Raw genomic sequence first — 21,698 nt, 5'->3', positions numbered from 1 at the left:
ACATGTTATACTATGACACAATAAGACACAATAATAAACATAATATATTTATATATTAATATGTTACTCTATATAATATACAAATACAATATATAATAATAAATATAATACAATATAATAATATAACTTGATTGCCACTCAATATTTTTCTATTTATCTTTGCAAGAGATATTGTAGAAATACGTGACTAAGGTTTATACCTTAATATTCTTTAATTAGATATGGTGCAATTCATTTTATACTTTTTATATTACATATATGCATATATATATATATATATATACACACAGATAGTTGGATGAATGAATTCTCTCTTCTAAAATGAAATAGAATTTCTTCCCCAAATGGACAAGCTGGCTTTTTAAAAATCTTTTTCCTCTACTCTCACTCAAACTTTTTAGTAATGCCATTGGTCAAGTGGCATTTCAAATAATTAAGTCACTTCAACATAACTTTATCATGTGGCAATTTTAACAATGCTATGGCAGCTAGTGGACATGGAGTCAGGAAGACTTAAGTTTAAATCCTGCCTCAATGCACTTACTAACAGTGTGATTCTGGGAAAGTCACTTAACTTTTCTCAGCCTCAGTTTTCTCATCTGTGAAATGAAGATAATAGCACTTACCTCCCAGGATTGTTATGATCATCAATTGAAATAATATTCGTAAAGTGCCTTGTAAGCTTTAAAGCAGTCTATAAATGTTAGTTATATCTAGCTCTATGCATTAAGAAGATACTCACAGACACATCTGGTGGAAACTTATGCCATTTTAAAATGTAGAAAGTAATTATTGAAATTGGGATGGCTAAACTAGATGAATATTGAATAAGGGCCTGCCTTAGTTGTCATGGAGCCTGAGGAAGGCACATTTGGACCAAGGCAAGAACTCAAGTTCCTGTGCCCTCATTTCTCTGTAGGGAGAGTAGAACCTCACATTAGTTGTAGGGGGAACTCTGCTTTCTTTGGGCTTGAAATAATTCTCATGGCTACTTGTTTCCACTATTCCTGAGCCCTGTCACAGCTATGCTGTTTGAAGTGGGTCCTCATCGGGTGGCCTTCTAATAAATTCACCCAATGTCATTGGCTAAGTGTTCCTAAGTGGTGGGATTAAGGAACCTTTTTCCTTCTCTACTAATTTTCTGCTTCACAGTTTTGAGGCTGCCAAATGTAGCTTGGAAGCAAGCAAGCGTAATTTTAGAGGCTGGGGAATTTGCCAGTCTCAAAAAGCAGAGTAGCAGAAGTAGTGTCACAATTTAAAAAAAAAGTACAGTATTTGGATCCTGTCATAGGAAGGCAGTGTGTTACAGTTCTATTTGGAATTAGGCATTTAGTAGATGCCTCTGCCTCTGCCTCTGCCTCTGCCCCTGCCCCTGCTCCTACCTCTGCCTCTTCTCCTTGCTCCATTTCGATGGCTGAAGGCTGCCTCCTTAACTTCCAGTATCCTGGCTTGACCAAGCCTTAAACCCAATTCATTCTGGAGCTCATAGATTGTATACTAGGTCCCTGCCCTCCTAGCACAGAGTGGCTGTAAATACCAAATTGTAACTGTTTCTCTTTTGGGCCAGAACCCTGAAGGTCTTCCCCTTCCAGTTTGATTTTTTTTTACTTTTGATGAAAGGTGCCATCCTTTGATTAACTTCTTAAAGAGGACTATTCACTGACTGGGCATTACCTCACTCAAACTGAAAACCTGAAAGGGCCAGGGTCTCCCAATGCATCCTGGGCCATCTCCAGCCCTCCTGGTGAATATCAGGCCACTGGATCCAGATGGCTCTGGAGAAGAAAATCCCTCACTCAAATCCAAGTCGACTGCAAGTCATGTCATCATTTCCCTGATGTCATGGTCCTCTTCAAGAATGAAGGACAAACACAACAATAAATGCTTATTGACTGATTGACTGAATCCCAGCTGTAATGCTTACTACCCATGTGACCTTGGGTAAGTCACTCAACCTCTCAGGCTTCAATTTTTTCACCTGTACTATTGGGGGAATTTGGGGAATGATCCTGTAAGTGCTTTGAGTGACCTCTAAATTTTAGTACCAGGTGGCCAATCCCCCATGGCTCCACTCCTGTAATAGCTCTGCTTTGGGATTATCTTTCCAGCAGAATGTAAGATCCTTGAAGGATGGGACCTTCCTTTTTATTTTTGTTTTTATATCCTCAGTACCATACCTTGCAAATAGTGTATACTTAATACTGTTGATTTAATTAAATGAAATCTTTGACTCATCTCATTCCTTTCCTTTCCCTCTCATATCCAAACATTTACCAAGTCTTGTTGATTTGGCCTCCACAATATTTCTTTTTCCCCGTCATATCTCTGGCATCCTTTCTTACTCTCTCTGCCCATTGCCACTGATCTGATAGAGCACTTTGACAGAGCCGGATGGGTTTTCCTGCTCCACTCTCCCCATTGCAACCTCTCTTTCCAAACATTGCCAGAATTCCTCTTTCCACATAAAACTCCTCTGTCCAAAACCGTTCAGGGTTCTTCTCTTGTGGACCTAGTGAAATTCAATTTCTTTTACTTGGTATGCAAGTTCTTCTACAATATGATACCATTCTACCTTTATTTCAAACTAGACTATTCTCCATTCCCCAAACACACCCTAAGCATTCTAACTTTGTGTCTTACTGTGGAAAAAGTACTGGATTTGGATTCAAAGGACCTGGGTTTGAAGCTCAGCTTTATTACTTGTGTGCCCTTGGGCATATGAAGGGGTTGGGCTAGATGTCCTTTAAGATCCTTTCTAGCCTCTAAACTATGATTCTATAATCCTTTGCCCACACTGTTTCCTATGCCTGAAATTCCTTTCTTCTCTTCACCACTTGAATTTCTATCTTTCCTTTAAAGGTTGACTTAACTATTACCTCCTTCATGAAGCGTTTCTTGATCTATTTGTTCCATACTCACTTTCCCCCTTGGATGTCATATAAATGCAATATGGCTATGTCTTGGGTCCCCACAGCTTTATTTTTTTTAAAAGACTTATTTTAACCCTTTAATCTTATCCAGCTATTTTCTTTTTCACCATTAACCTTCTTGAGATGAATGGCTGTGTGTCTGTGTGTTTAATATGAAGCAATCTCCTCAGATTAGAGGGTGGGAAGTGTGGGGGCCATGGGAGTCTTGAGGAGAGATAGGTCAGCTTCTATGGAGATTGGAATTATGAAGGAGTAGAATAATTATCTTGCTGCAGTGAGGGCCCATTTGATATTAAATAACATAAATTTGTAGTGGATTTATTCAGTATAATTTCATAATTTCTTCCAGCTCCATTCAGCAGCTCATGAATAGGAGGAAAAGAGGTAAACGGTGGGAGTAACTTAGGGTTTGGGTCTGGCAAGTTGTAATTGGTAATAGGCAAGGGATTCTAGAGCAGAGAATAGTGTAGAGTTGAGTTGATTCACAAAGGGGTCAAGATAGGGGAGAGAAGAGAAGGTAGGAAGTACAAGCGTAATGGCCTGGAAATGTTAGGGGTTTGTGAGGCACAGGGAAAGATGGAATGATCAAAGATTATTATCAGATAAAAGACTTTTTTGGACATGGAAATGGAATATGTGGATGATGGCAAAACTAAAGGCAGGACAATCTCTGTGAGTGTGTGAGGTAGAGTGAAGGAGTTGGTCATGAGAACCAATTAGATTGAGGAAATGAGACGTTAGGGTGTGTGAGGGAGCATCAATACGTAAATTGAAGACTGGGGGCAGGAGTTGCTGAGGAAAGAAAGCCAGGAGGAACTCACTGAAGAAGGAAGGATAATGTTGTGGGTGATGAAGGGCCGCTAGGCACTCTCCTACTATCTCCCTACTAATATTAGGTATCAATTCCATATAATCTGTTTTTCGTTCTCTTTTTTTTTCCAATCCAAAGGTCAGTCTTCTTGATACAGAAAATAAAAGCAATATAAAAGGTAACCACCCCAAGCAGCAATGGTTCCATTCCTTCTCTGATATTCCTTTTCTCTCAACACAGCTAAAAACAAAACAGAAGACTTTTTCTCATTCTTAGCCATTATTTTTTCCCCTCTGGAAACTATTCTTCCTTCTGATTTCAGTATTTTTATCCATTGCTCCACCATTTACTGGCTCTTCTATGTTCGCAGCTTTAGCATTATCTGATGGCTGGTTAGTCAATTAACAAACATTTATTAAGTGCTTATCAAATTCCAGGCATTTTGCTTCGCGCTGGGGGTACAAAGAAAGGCAAAACTCAGTCTCTGCTCTCAAGGAGCTCACAGTCTGAGGGCGGAGACAAGATGAAAACAGCTATGTACAAACAAGACTCATTACAATCTTCAAAATCTTTCTTTTTTGTGACATTATAATATTTCGAGGCCCTTTATAAACTGATGAAGAATGAAGTGAATAGAGCCAATATGATAATTTATACAATAACACTGTAAAAAACAACTTTGAAAGTCATAAGGACTATGATCAATACAATGACCATTCATGATTCCAAAGTACTGATGATGAAAAATGAGATAGAAGTGATAGAATATATATGTGCATGTACACACAACACACACATATCCATGTGTATGTACATAATATACATATATAACACATATATGTACATATACACACAAGATAGACACACACTATATATATATGTATATATGTTGTGTGTATGCATACAGACAATGAGGAAATTTGTTTTGCTTGACTGTATATTTGCTACAAGATTTTTTTCCTTAAAAAGATAAGATGCAAATGGGATGGATAAACAATAAATTTCTATTAATTTTTTTTAAATAGAGAGGAGGGGCATGCTAATAATGTAAAATATTGCATGCACTGTCAGACAGGGTCACTGTATTATTAGTTTTACTCAGTCGTTTTACTTTATTACAAGAGAGTTCTTGTGAAATAGGATTATTCAATAATATTTATAATGTAAAAACAAACATTAAAGGGGCCATGGGATGAGATGGGGGTTGGGAAAAGCTTCTTGTAGAAAGTGTGATTTTAGGGGAGACTTGAAGAAAGCCAGGGAAGCCAGGAAGTAAAGAAGAGAAGGGAGGCCATTGCATGGATGGGGAACAGCCAGTGAAAAAGAGAATGAATATATATGTATATACATACACATCCATCCACTCATACACATACACATATACAATGTATGTATGTACATGTGTATATGTATATATACATACGTATAGGTATATATGCACATACATGTATATGTGTGTGTATATCTACTACATATGTATATATCTATATATAAATGATATCCAGGCCGAGACACGTAAGAGACAGTTGGTGATAAAAGATTGAAGGTCAGGAGAGATGTTAGGACTGGATAAATAGATCTGATAATGTTTATGCATGCAGATGATAACTGAATACATGGGAGCTGATAAGAGACTACTAAGTAAGCTAGTAGAGAGGGAGAAGAAAAGAGTGCCTAAAAGTGGACCTTGGCGGGCACCAACTATGAGTGGGTAGAGATCCACTAATGCCACTGAAACCTAGAAAGAAAAAAAGGATGATAGAAAGGATATCTTTTTCTCAGTTCCCATCCTATTAGCCTAAGAAGAGGGGGAAAGAGCTGTAGGTGTTAGGAGTAGCAATTAGAAGTGACAACAAGCAAACCTTCTAGGGAAAACAGTCATTTGCATTTTAGTGCAATAACCCTTGATGATATGACAGCCCTACGGTGTGTTAGAGATAGGGAAGCATTGGTCTTGGATTTAGAGGACCTGGGTTCAGATCTTACATCTTATCCTTACATTACTTTTACAGTAGAACTATAGGATAACATAGTAATCATAATCATTCTTAATCCCTGCCCCCACTTCAACACTCCTTTATATGTTTTATTCCTTCAGAATGCTAAGTCCTTGATGGCAGAAAGTGGCTTGCTTGTTTGTATGTGCATCCCTAGAACCTAGCAGAGTGCCTAGCCTGGAATAAGTTCTTAATAGATGCTTTATCTATGGGTCCGTCGGTCTATCTATCTATCCATCTAACTATCTATCAAATCTTCTTGCCTCACTGACCAAAGTGGATACCACATAGCTATCAGTTGTCATCTGCTCAAAGTCTTCTACAAAGGGGAGAGGTCAGTAAGAAATACTTTTAATGGGTCTAGAGGTCAGAGATCTGACTCCTGTTATAACAAATGACCCACTGGAAGGTATAACTAAGCCCATTCCTTGGATCTATGATACTAAAGATTTTCCAAACTCCTCAGGAATTGCCTGGGTCTGGTAGTGACCCTAAACTTTGGTGACTTTTCTAGCTTTGCATTGTAAGCCCCTCTCTCCCTGCCAGGAGTCTGGGACAAATAGGCCATTGGTTTCTTCCATTCCATCTCCCTTCTCCAGACCTTTGTAGAGCCTCAGTGGGCCTCTGTTAGTTCTAGGATCAAACATAAACTACTCTGTTTGACATTTAAGGCCCTTCACAACTAGTCCCTTCAGGTCCTTTCCAGTCCCATTCCATGTTTCTTTCCCTTCCATACTCTGTGATTCAGCCAAACTTGTCTTCTCTCTGTTCCTTACACAGAGAATTCCATCTCCCATCACCATACCTTTGTGCTTGTCTCCCTACCCATGCAAGGGATGTATCTTCTCCTCACCTCTGCCTCATAGAATCCTTTTTCTTCAAGATACAGTGCAAGCATCATCCTCTACCTGAAACGTTTTCTGATCCCTTCTCCAACTGCCAGTGCCTTCCTTCTATAACTACCTTGTGTTTAGCTCCCTTGTATTTATTTACTTAATATTTATTCCCTATAAACTTGCACTTCACTCTATATACTAAACTTTGTCATATATGTATGTATTTGTATATGTGTACACATACAGGTGTGTATATACTTGTTATCTCCCCTTTAGAATTATAAGGTCCTTAAAAAGAGGGACTTTCATTCTCTATTTGTGTCACCATCATCTAGCGCTGTGTTTGGCATATAGTAGACATTTAGTAAATACTTGTTAATCGGGTGATTGGCTTCAATCTATTTTTCCAGATTTATTGGTCATTATTCTCTAACTAAAATAGCCTTTTTGCTGTACCTCAAATAAGATGCTCAGTCCTCTGCTTCCTTGCCCTTATACTGGCTGATCCCGGTGCTTGAAATGCCTTTTAGGCTTACTTCCCATCTTAGATTTCCTAGTGGCCTTCAAGACTCAAATTAAGTTCAACTTTTTGAGTCTTTTCCTGATTCCCCAGAGCCAATAGTGTCTATTCCATCACTTTTTACCCATTTTGTGCATAACACACATGTAGAAATATATATATGTATGTGTATATGTCTATGTGTGTATGTAAAGTTATCTCTTCTGACTAGACTGTAAGCTCCTTGCGTGCAAAAGCTGGTTTTTCTTGTCTGTTTGCTTGGCACACAGTAGGCGTTTAATAAATGCTTTTAAATTGATTGTCCCCATACCTAAAACATTACTTTATTGTCACTTCTGCCTGACAGAATCTCTAGTTTCCTTTAAAGCTCAGCTCCCTTGCCATTTCCTACAGGAGGCTTAGAGTTGGTGTCGTCCTCCTCCTAGAAATTTCTTTATATATGTTTTGTATTTCATTTTCTATGTATAGTTTCCCTCAATAAGCTCCTTGAGGGTGGACACTTTGTATCCCCAGCGTCTAGCGCAGTGTCTGGAGCACAGCAGCCGCTTGATAATGTTTGCCGAATTCGTTCATTCAATAGATAATTTGTTGGGCAGTTGCTTTGTGGAGGGCACTGTACCCAGTCATGGAGGAGGGAGGATCTGTGATTTCATAGCCATAGAATTCCCTCTAATAACTTGATTTACAATCTTCTCTTAGAGTTGCCTAGATAACTAAGAGGTTAAGTGACTTGCTCAGGGTCACACGGTCAGTATCTGCCAAAGGCCAGACGCGAAACCAGAAAAACCTCTAAGATAGAAAAATAAACTAAGAAAATGAAAACTCTTCTCCCTCCCCCCATTCATCCTTCCCCTCCCCCATCTCAACTCAACCAGATACGTCCCAGTTCCTTCCCCTCCCCTGCTTCCCCAGGGCGGGCTTCCCTTTGTAATTAATCCCGAAGCTCAAACCTAAGGGGAGAAAAAAGTGCTAATGAGGGAGCATCCCCCTACTCCCCGGGCGGGCTCAGCAGGAATGCAGAGTAATTAATTTTGGGGGGGGAGAGGGAAATCCCGGCACGTACGGGGAAAGGGGGAGCTCTCCTATTGATCCTCGGCGCAGACTGCCCTCTCTTTGCCTAGCCACTGGGGGGTGGTGTATTGGTGCGAGAGGATTCCCGGCTTCCCAAATCCTTAGCTTTTTAAAAAGAGCTATGGGGCAAAGAGAGGGGAGCGTCCTCAGCGTCGTCAGGGTTTGGGAGCTGCGTCTCGGACGAGGCGGGAACACATCCCCATCTCCAAGCCCCGGAGAGGCTACGGGCTAGGCTGGGCGGGGGCCCGGGAATTCTCGTCCTTCCCTCGCACCGTTCCAGGACTGGGGTCGCGCACCCTCCACGACTAGTTTCCAAGAACCCGAGGGCCCGGGAGAGCTGGGAGTAGAGAGGGCAGGGGGAGGGGAGGGGTGAGTAGCTCGGCTGGTCGGGGAACTGCGGCTCCGCAGACAATGGACGAGGCGGCGGGAGGGGCGGCGGCAGCCGGAACAGCCCGGGAGGAGGTGCTGGCGAGTGAGCTCTCCCCCCGCTCCCCTCCCTCCTCTCCCTCTTCCCCCCTCCCCCCTGTGTTCAGCCGGCTCCTGATCTGATTCCTGATCCCTGATTCCCCGATCCCCGATCCCGCCATGGGAGCCTGAAGAACCCCTCCTCCCCCCTCGACCCCCGCCCCCTGGGGCCCAGAGGGGGAAGAGGTTGCGGTCTGGGATAGAGCTAGGGGGTGACCAGGACCAGGAGCCCCCCGCGACCCCCCTCCCTCACCCGCCCCCTCGCCAGCGCTGCCCGGGAGCGCGGAGTTCGCTCCGAGCGACCTGGAGCGCTGCGCTGCCATACAAAGGCTCCGGCTGGGCCGGGGCGGAACTGAGCGGACCAGGGCAGCTCGGGAGCGGCGGGTGAGTGCTGAGGCCGCGGGGGGCGCGGGCAAAGTTTGCAAAAAAAAAAAAAAGAAGAAGAAAAGAAAAAAGAGCAAGGCGCCGCGCCGGACTGAGGGAGGGGTGTCCCGGGCTGGGGAAGGGGGGCTTGGGTTTCGGGGGGGGGGGTCTTGGGCTTCCCCGCCTCTGGCCCGCCCCTCCACCCTGCAGGGCCCCCCTAGTCGGGGAGGGGAAGGGGCGCACGGGGGGGCGGGGCTCGGGCCTGGCAAGCCGGGGACTTTCCTGGGCCCGGGGCCGGGGCGGGGGCCTGAGAGGTCCCTGAGGGAGCGGGTTTCAGCCCGGGACCTGGAGTCCGGAGCGGGCCGGCGGGGGGGTGGTTAGAGTGGGGTATGGAGGTGTCTTTGCAGCTTGAGGAGGGGATCGGTGTGCGGGCGTGTCGCGTCTGGGGGCTTGTATGGAGTCCCGGGAGGGCTCTGGAGGGGCTGTAAAGGGGGATTGGGTGTGGAGCTGGGAAAGGGGGACTGGCCGGGCTTTCTTGGGGTCCCGGAGGTGAAACCCTAGCAACCACCCCCCCTCCCCTTTTCTCATGCTCTCCTCTTTGGAGGGCAGCGGGACCTGCCGCTGTGAGAACTGTCGGGAGCGGGGGGGCCATGTGTGTCCTAGCCCGTCTTTGTGTTTGTATTCGTGCACGCCTGTCCCTGCAGGTGTGTGCCTTCGTGTTTGGGGTGTGTAGGGGTTTCTCTCTAGCTACCAGCGTCTACATGGGGGCAGGGAGTGTGTGCCGTGTCCCCAGTGTGAAGGGATCTGTTTGTGTGTTCTTGTGTACTGAGGAAGGGGGATGTGTATAGTGGGGGGATGAGAATGTCTAACGTAGGTGTGTGTGTATTGGTGAAGGTATATGTCTATCTTGGTAAGGGTTGTGTGTGCAGGCCCAAATATTGAGCAGGATGGGGGCGTGTGTCCTAGGGAAGGGTGTGTATAAGGAGGACCAGAGGTGTGCACTGAAGATAGTTGTTTCTCTTTAAAGGGTCTGTGTACTCGTGTATGTGTGTGCTACTGTGTTTTGAGATGTTTCATGTGTGTATCAGATGGGTGTGCCTTTAAGTGAGTGCCTGTCCCTGGTGATGGTGTGTGTACTGGGGAGGGGGCGGTGCTATGTCCTCCCCATCTAGGTGGATGAAGTGGCCTTGAAACTCTCGGAGGAAGGGTCTCTCTCTGTCCCCTGGAGTGCTTGCAGGATTTGGGAACAGCAACAGTAGGTTTATTGTTGGAAACAAGGATGGGGTGGCAATGGGTGGGCAGCCTTTTGTGGGTCAGGCAGTGCTTGCTTGTGGCTGGTGTGTGTTCGTTGTGGCATGTTCACATCAAAACTCTTTTCTACATCCATGCCCAAGGGGAAGTTGGTGGAAAGTGGAGACTTTTATAGGGCTTGGAGGGGGGGAAGGGCTGTACTATGGGTCTGGGTTTGATTGGGTGTTTTTCTCAACCCTTACAAGAAGGGGTAGGGGAGTCCAGACTTTTGGATTCATCTCCCCAAGTTTCATGTCTTGTCTGCTATGGCTTTTGGCCTTGCTCCAAACCATTAACCTTTTCTCCCCTCCACTTTGCCCATACTGCCTTTCCCCAGGGTTAGTATTTCACCACCCAGTTCTGCTCTTGGAGCTCTAAGGCCTTTGTGGAGTTTTGGGATTCTGATACAGGAAGAAGGAAAGAGGGAGAATGATTGGGGAGGTGATAGGGTAGTGATGAGTTTAGCTTAATCCACTAGGAAGCCAAGCTTTTGAGATTAAGATGAGAGATTTGGGAAAAGAGAACATAATGGTTGGGGGTAATGGAGTGACTGGTGGTTTGTGGAGTACAATTCAGGGCCTCCCTTCTGCTCTCAGAAGAGCCTGTGTAGGCTGAAGGCAAGCCCCAGGGTGGAGGATGAAAGCTAGGTATGTAGGCATAAGATGGAAGCTGAGGATGTATGAGATGAGTCCACTTGAAGATATGGGCTGGGGCTGAGGAGAGGGAATAGGAACTGAGGGTGTGGGGTAAAGATGTGGGATAGGGAAAAAGGGTATAGGATGAAGATCTGAGATGGATACTGAGGCCTGAGGGTTAAGGGTGTGGGATGAAGTTGAGGATGTAAGATAGGGCTGAAGACATGGGATAGGGATAAAAGCTGAGTGTATGGATTTGGGCTGAGAGCTAAGGGTATGCTTGGGGGTTGAGACCTGAGAGTACAGAGGCTGAAGATGTAGAATTAGAGCTAAACATATAGGATGAAGGGTGATGGTATGAGCTGAAGGATAGAATGGGAGCTGAGGGTTAGGACTGAGGGCTGAAGGGTGTGAACTGGGATAAAGTCTGTGAGTAGTTTGGGGAGGAGGAAAAAGGGAACCATGATGTTTATAAATCTGCTCTCATCTATTACTGTGGTGTGGGGACCCAGTTGCCCTACTCCCAAACGGAAATATTTCTCTTCAGGGAACAGAATTGGTTTCCTCCTTCTCTCTCTGGGGCTAGGGAGGAAGTGGCCGGCTAGGCCACCCCAAGAGATGGCAAGCCTGGAAAGGGAAGGGACCAAGGTTTAGGACAGGGCTTCCTTTTTAAAGCAGCATGTTCATAGATTCATAGTCTAACTACCTTTAGGCCAAGGGTTAGGGCTGTAGTCTAAATTAATAGGTGAGGCTCTTCTAGAAACAGAGGCACTCTTACTTGACTTAGTGAGAGCTCTGTCCTTCCCACATCCTAATCCAAGGTGTCACTGTCCACAGGCTGTGCTTCAGTCCCATTCACTTGGTAGTCAAAGGGACTTTAGTCAGATAGACACCACTGATCAGAATACCAGAATACCAGAAGAGTTTGGTTGAAGAGTACCTCCTGCTATCTTTCTGGTGTTGCCCTCCTGCCCCCACACCAGTATGTATGTGATCTCTTGAGTCTCATGTACAGGAGACTTAGCTGGATAACTGTTTAGAAGAGCTGTTATGAGCAAGTGGGAAGGATCTAGGACTCTCCTGTTCCCCCCAGTTGGGTTTCAGAAACTCAACCGTAGCAGCTACCTTTGCCTTTGTTTCTTTTGAAACCCTTGACTTGTCCCCCTATTAGAAGGTTAAATGGAGAAAGCCCTGAATGGGGAAATGAAGCACCTGGGTTCTTGCTTTGACTTAGCCTTTGATGTATCATGTGATACTGGCCAAGTTTCTTTCTTTCTCTGGGCCTCTGTTTCCCTTTCTATAAAAAGGGACTAATGATACCTGTCACTTGTTATCCCTGGGGCTAGGAAGAGGATCTGATGAAAAAGGATGGGAGATCCTGAATCTCTCCATGCTTTCAGCCTCCTAGGAAGTCCATTTGATCTGGTCCTGTCACTTGGTATCTGTTACACCTGATACCTGATTTCTTTTTTGTGCCCTGGATTCCTGATTCCTTTCATGTTGTTTGGAAATAGCATCTCTACTTCCAGAGACTGTGGTTGGGAACATATTTTGTCTTGCTTCATCTCTTGAATTTTCCTGGTTAGATTTCTCCTGTATCTAGCCTTCTTTTTAACTCCCCTCTCCTAACCTTGTCTTTGTCTGCCAGTGATGTCTATCAGGTGAGTTACCTCCTTCAAGATGAGGTCTCCATACCGGTTTGGGGGCAGGGCTGAAGAGAGAGTTTTGTCTTGACCTCATGTAGCTCTTGTTCTTTCTGTCTGGAACTGGGAAGGCTCAGGTTAAATCTCTAACTGGGGCTTGCCATCTCCTCTGCCCAGCTCTGTGCAAATCTGGGACACCCTTTCTGTTGGGCCCTATGAAGATGAAGCCCTATATGACCTGATGCCCTTGGCAAGGCTCATAATTACAGACTAAACACCTGGGAAAGGGTTTGGGAGAGTGGCTAGCCAAGAATCTCTTAGTTATCAGGGTGGGGTGAGGAGAGGGGAGAGTGGGAAGGAGCTGGGGGCAGGGGTGGGGCAGGAATCTTGGGGCCCCCTTTGTCCTATGGGGCCTCTACAGCTCAGACAAACGTGGCAGTTAGGTTGAAGGCTAGACTATGGGACATGTAAGATGACTCAGGCCCTCTTCTTCCCTCATTATTAGTGAGTGCTTTAGCTTCTGGAGAGGAGCACAGGGGTGAGTCTTCATGGTGTTCAGCGGTCCTATGTATTGTCTGACCTCTTAGGACTGAAGACAGAGGATCATAGAACCACAGGTTCATAGATCTATGGCTTCAAGGGACCTTGGAAGTCATATAATGTAGCCTCATTTTGCAGATAAGAAAACTGAGTCCCAGAGAGATGAAGAGACTTGTTCAGAGTTATACAGAGCTGGAATTAGAATTGGGGTTCAGTGATTCCAAGTTCAGTGTGCTTTTTGAACAGTATCCTTTCTGGAATTATAAGTATGAAGTTTCATGGACTCTGGGTGTAGTGCTAAATTTATCTGTCTAACCTGTGCCTTCATTCTCTCAAGGAATGATGAGGTTTCTGGGAACCCTAGAGGAAGAAGCAGTGAATATGAAAGAGACCTCAGTAGGATCTCCCCTTCTTAAAATGTATGGTGGACATGGCCTTTGTTAGGGAGGTGTTGGAGTCTAGGACCCATGGGAACACAGGGCCCAAATTTGGAAGAAGGAGGTGATTGGTCCTGTACTCCTAATGTTGAAGGAGTGTAGCATGGGAATATTAGCCACAGGACTCTCCCTACCGTTATGTTAATCAAACACCATTCTGCTTGTTGGGGGTGGGAGATCTAGAAGAAGACACTGCATATCCTCCTAGTCTTTTCCAAATTTCCAACCTGATGGAAGAGCTGCCCTAGGTAGATTTTTCTATGGGAGATGGGTGTGGGTGGGGAAATCACCTTTCATCTAGAATTGTTGCTTTCTGTGGTCTCTGTATTCACAGAGTGTCTTCGTGCAAGATAAACGTTTTTAATATTATTGTCATGAGGGCAGTCCTGCCACCACCATGCTGGAATTTTGGCTTGGGGATGTCTGATTCCCTCTCCAGTGGGCCATCATATGTTATGGGGATGTGTGGGAATGGTTGACTGGGATGGTGGTATTCTCTAAGTGGGGATATGAAAAAATATCACCTTGCCATCTTCTCCATCTTCCAATTACCACCTTCCCCCAAGACCTTGCATTTTGTTTGTGCTGATCCTGAATTCTCTCCTCTCTGTCACTTATTCATTTATTTATTTATTTATTTATCTATTCATCTATTCATCTGTTTGTTTATTTATTTATTTATTAAGGGGAAATTGGGGGTGGAGAGGGACAGGTGCAGAATCTGAGGTGTGAACAGAGGAACTTTTAAAACAACTGAGTGTGAATGGAGACACTCATTTTCTCACCTGCTTAACTCCAGGAATGGCTCTGTGGGGAGGGGAGGGGTGGGGTGCTAAAAATCTTTTATTAGAGTTAAAAGCTTTGGGTAGGAGTGGGGTAATTGAGAGAATGGGAGGGGCCTTCTCACTGGAGTCCTTTTTGAGTTGGGGGGGGGGGCGTTGCATCTATCTGTGTTTGCTGATCTGCCAAGAAGGAGGAGGAGTCTGAGTTGGGGAGAAGACATGATCAAAAGAAATCCAGGGATGCTTTTGTCCCTCCTGTATTTTTATTAGACCTTCCTATCCCATGAATCTGTATACCCCGAAGTCCAGTTAGGCCTATTCTATAACCCCCTCCCTCTCCCTTATTCACACACACTTGTCTGTCCCACTTCTTCCTCTCCTGTGTATTGTTCTGCATAAGACTAGATTCACCCCACGCTGGCTTCTCTTCCCCCCTCTCAATTATACCCACTCCCTTCTAATGCACAATTAGGCCTATCCCATTGCTTCTTACCTCCCTTCCTTTCTTCCCTCCCCTCCAAGGTCCTTTGCACATGTACTCTGATTTCTACATACACGTCATTGTGTATGTGTGTTCAGTTGTTTTCAGTTGCGTCCAACTCTTCAGGACCCCATTTGGGGTTTTCTTGGCAAAGATACTGGAGTGGTTTTCCCATTTCCTTCTCCAGCTCATTTTATAGATGAGGAAACTGAGGCAAACAGGGTAGGTGTCTTGCCCAGGGTCACACAGGTAATAAGTGTCTGAGGCCGGATTTGAACTCATGAAGATGAGTTTTCCTGATTCCAGGCTCAGTACTCTGTCTATTGTGCCACCTAGTTGCCCCTATACACATGTACTCCTTGCTTCTCTCACTGTCTTTTCTGTATAGGTCCATCCCAGGTTAGTATTTCTCACTTCCTCTTATACATATCAGCCCCATCCCATTCCCTCCTGCCTATTCTTTTAACCCTCCCCTCCTAAGTCTGTCCCACACTCATTCTCAGGTGGCCACCTAGGTCCCTGTCTCTCCTTTGTCTTCTCTTCCCTGGGCCCCTCATATACACGCAAAAGCCCACCCTCTTGCCTCCCTAGCTTTCAGGGATAAGTAGGGATGGTTTACTGGACTTTGTGAAACCCTTCTAGGGCATGAGGAGCCAGACCTTTTTTTGGTTGAAGATGTTGATGGAACTGGGTTGTGAGGGTGGGGGAAGGAGATAGGATTGTTTGGAAAAGGAAGAATTTTTTTTGGAGGAGGGGGAGCACAGGGGAAGTTGGCCTCATCAGTTGGAATCCAGGGCACACACTTCCTGTTATCCACATGTCTGTTCTTGCCCCTCCTCTCAGGTGTGTGTGGGGAATCCTTTGCCACTCTGGAGTAGTCAGGAAGCTAGCTGAAGCTTGTGATTTGGTAGGGATGCTAAATCCTGCCCTTGGAGGGGGAATCTAGGCATCCAGATTCTTTCTACCAGCCCCACTGCCTCTTGCCCCCTCCCCCTAGCCCTGCCTGGGAGAGATGCCAACGAGATTACTCCCCCCTCTCCCCAAGTCTGCTGTTTCTGTGACCGGTTGTGGGAACAGTGGGAATGGGCCTGGGAGAGGCTAGGGAATGGGGGGGGGGGCATGTTGTGTGATCCTGGGAGCTAAGGTGGGGGTGGGGTGGGGTGGGGGTGAAGAGAGAGCAAAGCAGGTCTCTGCAGAGCCTGCTGGGCTGGGTGGGGTAGAGTGGAGCTGGGTGGAGCCAGCAGGAGCCTTTCCAGGTTTCCGAAGGGAATAGCATATATAGACCTGCAGGACCTTTTTGCTTCTCTGCCCTTCTCACTTCTATGCATTGATGGCCTAGTGGTGAGAAGGCCTTCCTTCCATGAGCCCAAGTGCAGGCCTCTCCATTGGACTCCATAGAAAGGAATAGCCCTTCCCCTTCTATGGAGTCCAATGGAGAGGGATCCTTGATCTCTGCCTGTCATCCCCCTACCCCCTCAGGCCAGTGAGAATGGTGAGCTCATGTCTGAGACTGCTGGGAGCTGCCCTGGGAGAGTGTCAGGTAAACAGGGTGGGGGCAAGGATACCCAGTGCCAGCTTCCAATGGACAACCTGTGGTTCTCTGAGCCCAGCCCCCATCCGCCCCCTCTCTGTTAATTTCTTCATCTCACAGTAGCTCCACCTATTTTTCTGACCTCCCAGTCAGATGTGCCACCCAAGGGGCAGTGCACATTTTCTCAGGGCATGGGGATGAAGAGTTCCAGCTCCCGGGGCTGTTCTATTGCCCTTTCTCTGTGCCTTAGTTTTTCCCTTCTTGGGTAGAGAGTCATGGTGTACAGTCAGGATAGGAGATGCCATCTCTCCAGAGGGATGGATTTGTTACATGGTCAAAAGATTCCATGTCTACTTCCTCATCAGGGAGAAAAGGTAATAAGAGCCATAATCCTAAGGGGCTTAGAGATCCTTCATTCAGGAATAGTGGGTAGAGAAGTGCTTGGGCCAGTAGGGAATTGGATGAGGTCGACGGAGTCCTTCTTGTTTGTCTCAGGCTTTGGGTCTGTTGGATACATTTTCCCTTCTGTTGTTTAGGTCTAGGGTCTACGTGAGTCTGTGGCTTAAGGGAGAGGATAGGGCTGAACCTTAGGTCAACCGGCTCATCTCCTACCCTGGCCATACAGGCCCCTTTGGGCTCTTCAAAGTGCAGAGAGCCAGGATCCCATACCCCCTATTTACTCTCCGTATAGGATATGGGGCTCCTATGGGGGGGGTGGAATCTGTATTGACCCTTTTTCTGAGTGACTACTTTGTGAATTTTACTCTCATATGGTACTATTTGGGAGGGGAATTAGTGTGATACAGTGAAAGAAACAGAGGATTGGGAGTCTAGAGAGCTGGTTCCCTCTTCTCTCTCACCAATACACCAAAGAATTCCTTATTGTGGGTGTCCCCTCCATGTCTTAGAAGATGACTTTATGACCAAGCCACAAACTTAGGTGGCCAAAAAAAAATTCACAATGAATTTGTTGAATTGAGCTGACCATCATGTGGGCAGCTTTTTGGTGACAAACCAATCTGCGTTTGTCTAGGCTGGGTCAGGGGCGGGACACTTGCGACCTTGAGTCCATATGTGGCCCTCTAGGACCTCGTGTGGCCCTTGGAACCCAAATTTCACAGGACAAATCCCCTTAATAAAAAGATTTGTTCTATAAAACCTGGACTTAGTCAAAAGGCTGCACCCAAGGACCTAGAAGGCCACGTGTGGCCTCAAGGCCAAAGGTTCCCCACCCCTGCTCTGGGTTGATGCTCCAAGTCTTTCCTGATGAGAAGGACCTTCAAGAACACAGGCTTTCCCCCATACCATGATGAGCTATTAGAGAATGACTTTAGTGAAGATGTGCTAATGACAACCCTGGGAAGTGAGTAGTACAAGTTTTATATTCGTCATTTGAGAGATGGGTAAACTGAAGCCCAGAAAAATTAAGTCTCTGGTGGCAGATCAGAGAGTCTCAAAGCTGGAAAGGATCCTTGAGCTCATCTAGTCACAGTCCTTCCCTGACCAGGCTTACCTTCTACAAAATCCCTTCCTTCGAAGTCTGGAGGTCTTTAAGCTATGTCCTTGGCTGGGGCTAGAATTCAAATTGTCTCATTTCAAATCCAGAGCTCTTTCTACTGTACCACACAACTTTGTGACCTTGAGTGAGTCCCACCATCCCTGGACCACTATTTATGGTAAAGATGTTGGTCTGGATAATTTAAGTCCTTTTTAACTCTTAACATTCTATTCTGTTGCCTCTGTTATGCTTAGACATTTGGTTCAGTGCATCCCTCAGAGCCTGAGAATTTAGATCCACAATTTCTTTGATAAAAACATATCCAACAACCCTTAGGGTAAAAGCAGTCCAGGAATGTAAAAGCAGGTAACAACAGCTAGGAAGTGAAAAGCAGTCTCAAGGAACTCCCTGGGCTCTCCTCCTCTGCCAAAATCCTGAAACTGAAAGATACGCTCTGTGCCCAAGGCCTGGACCCCAGATCCATCCACCTAGGGGCACAGTTGTAATTTTTTTCAGAGTTATTAAAATTATTTATGCATACTATTCAAAAGTTATTCAGAGGCAGCTACAGGGCTGGTGCAGTGGATAAGGAACTGAACCTGGAATAAGGAAGACCTGAGTTCAAATCTGGCCTCAGACACTTACTAGCTGAGTGACCTTGTAAAGTCACTTAACCTCTGTTTGCTTCTGTTTCCTTAGCCATAAAATGGGGATGATAATAACATCTACCTCCCAGGGTTGTTGTGAGAATCAAATGAGGTAAAACGCTTAGCACAGTGCCTGGCACATAGTAGGTACTGTATAAATGCTAGCTATTATTACTAATTATATTATGATTGTTTTTATGTGAACTGTCCCAGATTTACCCAAACAACTCTTGGCTCACAATAGCCTTGGTTGGTGAGATGAAAGTGAGGGGTAAACTCAAGTGTCTGCAGTTCTACTAGTTTCTCCTGGCCCACAATATCCGTGAACCTACTGAGAAGTAACTACAGTTAGAGTCTTAGGCAAAAAAACAAAACAAACCCTACTTCTCATAGTATTATAGATTAGATCTTTCCTCCTTGCTGGATTGACTTTTTTTTTTTTTTTTTTTTAGAGAAGGGAAGTCAGGGCAATTGGGGTTAAGTGACTTGCCCAAGGTCACACAGCTAGTAAATGTGTCAAGTGTCTGAGTTCACATTTGAACTCAGGTCCTCCTGACTCCAGGGCTGGTGCTCTACTCACTGTGCCACCTAGCTGCCCTGGATTGACTTTTAAGTAGAGGCTCAGGGTAATTGTGATATGTGCATAGTCAGGGAGATGTCACTTCTTTTCCAGTGAGGTCAGGTCAACCACCAGTGACCACCATGCTTCACCATAACACACCCAGACCAGACCTAACTAACATATTGTTATTTGTTCATTTTGCATATTCAGGAAATAGTGGAGATACAGATCAGTAATCCTCTGGCTGGTTGTGCCAGGCCCTATGACTTCTAAGAGTTAATTATGAGCTTCAGAGGTCAAAGTTGAGAAGTTTTGGTATAGTGGAAGCAGGGATGGGGCTGCATCCATTCATATTCTGCTCCTTTTCAAATCTCAGTGGGGACATCAAGGCAGAGTACAGATCCATCACCCAGCATCCCTTCATATTCTGCTTCTTTCCAAAGGGGACATCAAGGCAGAGTACAGATCCATCATAAGAATGATGATTTTGGAGTTAGAAGACATAGGTTCAAACCTTGACTTTACCACTTAATAAGCGAGTGACAAGTCACTTTCAATCAAATTCAACAAGCATTTATTAAATGCCTACTCTGTGCCAGGTGCTGGACTAGGTGTTGGTTATACAAAGGCAAAAATTGAAAACAATCCCTGCCCTCAAGTAACTTTTATTTTATTGAGGGGAAACAATATGTACAAAGATGACATTAGGGAAACATATTGGAGAGAAGGGCCTTGTAAAGGCGGCAGCCATTGAGCTAGAGATTTAAAGAGATGGAGGGGAGGAGAGAGAGTGTTCTGGGTATGGAGCAGAGAGGGGCAGGCCCCAGAGGGTTTGAACATTATGATGTAGAATAAGGGGAAAGGCAAGTGGGTCAGTTTGTCTGGAATGTAAAGTATATGAAGGGGGGTAATGGAAAGGGGAGTGATCCTGGGGCCTGTGGTGGGCAGAGGTGGGTGAGACTAGTCATTGGGGAAGGGTGTGGGCACGTGCATACGCATGTGTGTATACACACACACACACATAAACGAGCGTTTACATGTATACACGTGTTTGTGGTGGGCAGAGTGTAGAGTCAGGTCCAAGCTCTGACCTGCTTGTTGGAATGTGCTTCATAGATAGTTTTGTAGGAGGGGGCCTGATGAGATTATTTTGCCCACATTAGCGCTTCCTACAGGAAGGACTAAACTTCCCTAATCTCAAAATGTTTGGATTAATTTCTATTTAAAAACTACCCCACACCTCCATTTCCTGTCCTACAAGCTTCTGCTTCAGACCCTTGCTTTTATTTCCAGAAAGTCCTTCTGCCGTCTTCCTGTTGCAATATCATCTCAGTCCCTCCATTCCTGTCCATAGTGGGGGTTAGGAGTCATGGGGTGCCCTTTTTGTTATGATTCATAAAGGGTGTCATAGGACTTTAGTGCTACTATGGACTTTTGAGATCATTTAGCCTTAGCCCTTTTATTTTATATATCAGAAAACAAGACCACCAAGATGAATTGACTTGTCCAAGGGCATATGGGTAGTGAGTTGGAATTAGAATTTAGGAATCTGGAGTCTTAGTTTCCAGTCTCAGCCTTCTTTCCCAGAATAACCCTGGCCCCTTGAGCGATTTCTCTTAGTCCTGGGTTCTCTGACTCTATCACTGGCCTTCTGTCGCTGTGCATGCTGAAACTGGGCTGAGAATTGGACTAGAACTGGATTTAATTGAGAGTGGGGTATCATGGTCCTAATCCTGATTCATTACACTTCTGTTTGCCTGCCCCCTGTTGTGTTGTTTATGTTCTTTAGTGTGCACTGTGTGTACGTGCACATGTGCCCTGTATTTGTTTTGTCTTGGGGATCAGGTGGCCAAGGCCCATCCAATCTGAATGGCTTGATATGAATGGGGTAGGGTCCGTTCCTCTGTTGGGTTTTGGCCAGCACTGCCTGCACACCTCCAGCCTCAAAGGCTGCTTTCCTTTCAGTGTGTGTGTGTGTGTGTGTGTGTGTGTGTGTGTGTGTGTGTGTGTGTATTTGGGTGGGGGGAGGCACGTGGGGGGGGGGAGCTACAGCACTGGGTTTGTTTTTTCTGGGGCTTTTGCTCCAATTGTTTCCTGGAGAAATCTGATCCCAGAGCCCAGACAAAAGCTGGGGCTAAAGAAGGAGAAACCCCATTCTTTTCTCTAGTCCCTAACCTCTCTCCTACCCCATCCCCGTAACCTCTCTCGCTTTGGATGCTGGGTATGGGTTCCAGGACCTGGCTGCCATCACCTAGGCAACAGGGGGCTTTGGTTGCTATGGTGATCAATGTGGGAGAAGCTGGGCAGCAGGGACAAAAGACCCCCCCCCCCAACTCCCTTGGGATGAGGCTAAGACATTCCATTAATTTTATTTCTGAAAGACCTTTGGGGGAGGGGGTCCCCCCTCTTTTTGTGAAGAGTCTCTTCCCTCCTTCTGGCCCTCTTTTAACCCCATATGGGCTGTTGAGGAGAATTAGGTTTTTTTGGAGGGGAAGATAGGTTGGGGGAGGGATTGGAGTCCCAATTTAGAAGCCCCCTCTTATCCCTCGGAGCTCCCTGCTCCGCCCCAAGCCCATAATTCCCTCCCCCTCTCCCTTTCAACATTCCCACTTGTTGCTCTCTCTTGTCCCCACCCCCTTTCCTGAGAATCCTGCCTACC

The 21,698-nt window shown here is 45.6% G+C and overlaps 1 protein-coding gene across 1 annotated transcript in view; it reads left to right on the top strand.

Moving 5' to 3' along the window:
• The first annotated feature begins 8,692 nt into the window (after positions 1–8,692).
• Positions 8,693–21,698, top strand: part of VANGL2 (VANGL planar cell polarity protein 2) — a 38,084-nt gene continuing 25,078 nt past the window's right edge. The window contains exon 1 of the mRNA XM_036758136.1: positions 8,693–9,014. The gene's annotated coding sequence lies outside the window, so the exon portion shown is untranslated. The remainder of the gene's footprint in view (positions 9,015–21,698) is intronic.

Source organism: Trichosurus vulpecula, chromosome 4 (genome assembly GCF_011100635.1).
Source record: "Trichosurus vulpecula isolate mTriVul1 chromosome 4, mTriVul1.pri, whole genome shotgun sequence".
NCBI lineage: Eukaryota > Metazoa > Chordata > Mammalia > Diprotodontia > Phalangeridae > Trichosurus > Trichosurus vulpecula.
This window is presented reverse-complemented; position numbering and strand designations above follow the sequence as displayed.